This window comes from Sminthopsis crassicaudata, chromosome 3 (genome assembly GCF_048593235.1).
Source record: "Sminthopsis crassicaudata isolate SCR6 chromosome 3, ASM4859323v1, whole genome shotgun sequence".
Taxonomy (NCBI): Eukaryota; Metazoa; Chordata; class Mammalia; order Dasyuromorphia; family Dasyuridae; genus Sminthopsis; species Sminthopsis crassicaudata.
Genome location: NC_133619.1, coordinates 593,365,541 through 593,367,347, shown reverse-complemented (window position 1 = coordinate 593,367,347; position 1,807 = coordinate 593,365,541).

The following is a 1,807-nucleotide window of genomic DNA, read 5'->3' as shown; positions in this document are numbered from 1 at the left end:
TGAGATAGACCTTAAAACATGGAATTTCAGGGATGGAGGGGCCTTATCTGGACAAAACTCACTTCCACTTCAACATCTCCAGTGACAGGGAGTTCACTACTTGTTCTACTTTCCACCTACCTCATCCTTTCCTCCCTATTGACCACCATTTTCCTCTCTGAAACCCAAGCACCCAGAACTCTCCCTAGATAGCTACGTGATGTGATGGCAGACATTCCAGCTCCATGAGGAATGAACACTCAAATTGAGCTTGAATATGAGCCCAACTGCATGAACAGGTCCACACAGGTTCTAGATGAGGGAAGCCTTCAAGCATGGACCTGTAGAGATATAACAGCCAAGACTACAGCATAACCTCTAAAGGTCTGTCTCCTTCTCATTTGTCATCTGTGGAATAAGCAGGATGTCTTTTAAGGTCTTCTAAACTCTAGCTTTTTTTCTAAGGGCTCTCCCACTTTTGACATTCTGTGTTCCAAGGCCTGCCTAACTGACAGTCTGTGTTCTAAGAACCCTACAGTTCTAAGACCCTTCCAGCTCTGACATTTCATGTTCTAAGGTCCTTTCCAGCTCTGACATTCAATGTTCTAAACCCCTCCACCTCTGACATTCTGTGTTTTAAGGTCTATCTCATCTTGGACACTCAAGGCCCTTCCAGTTCTAAGGCACTAAAGTCCTGAGGCTCCTCCAGCTCTGACATCCCATGTTTTAAGGCTCCTTTAGCTCTGACATTTTAATTTTTAAGGCCCCAGCAGCTCTGACATTCCATGTTCTATTGGCCCTCCCAGCTCTAACATTCTATGGCTCTCCATAATGTAAAGGAAAACAACAGTGAAACATTTCAGGTCTCTAATCACCTCATTATTGATTGTGACTTCAAAGAACTGCCTGCAGGGGACCATGCTTCCTCCTCTTGGCACAGAGATGGTTGACTATAAGTGTGAAATGAGCCTATATTGTGAGTGCGGATAAGTTGTTTTTCTTGATTGGGAAGATTCCAGGGGAGGAGAGACAAGGTAAAAAGGTAGATGAGGGAGTCACTGGGAAGTAACTGATAGAGAAATGAGTAAGACATTTAAAAAGGAAAAAAATATCCTAGCAATTTTTCAAGTGAACCAAAAGAATAAGAAGACCAGGACTACAGAGTTCATTCTCATTAAATATGGAGAGCAGAGATAATTCCCAATTTATCCGTGATTTCAGGTGCTGAATCCAATGTTTGCATTTGTCACAGTCTGACCCCCAAGTGTCTATTCATAAAGTATAAGCTTCTAGCAGAAAAGATAAAGGAGTTTCAGGAAGATATCTTCATATTCTAGGTAGGTGATCAGAAAGAATGAAGTGGTCCTTAAAAAAAGGATCATCTACCTGAAGAGCAGGTAGAAAGGGAATATCATCTCTGAAGAGGAAACAGTTGTTTGTCCTCCAAGGAAAGAACATCCTGGAGCAATGGAGCTTGTCAGTTGTGACTAGGAAGACTTAGAGTTGGAGATAAACTGGGCTGGCTACTGAGGGGCCTGGAGGGAAGTACTGATAACAAACTAGAGAGATCTGCTGGTCTTCTCAGGATCTCCTGAGATGGGAATGAAGACCTTCCAAGGCTTGTCAGAGTAATCAAGGCTTGGTTCTAGGTCAAAGCTGTTTCATAGTGTCACAGAATGAAGATCTCTTTGACACACACACTCTCCCTCTTTCTATCTCATTTCTGACTCTCTCTCTCTCACACACACACACACACACAGAATCCATTATACAGTACAGTGTGAAAACAAATTATAAAATAACATCAAAAGAAGCAAGTCTGAAAATG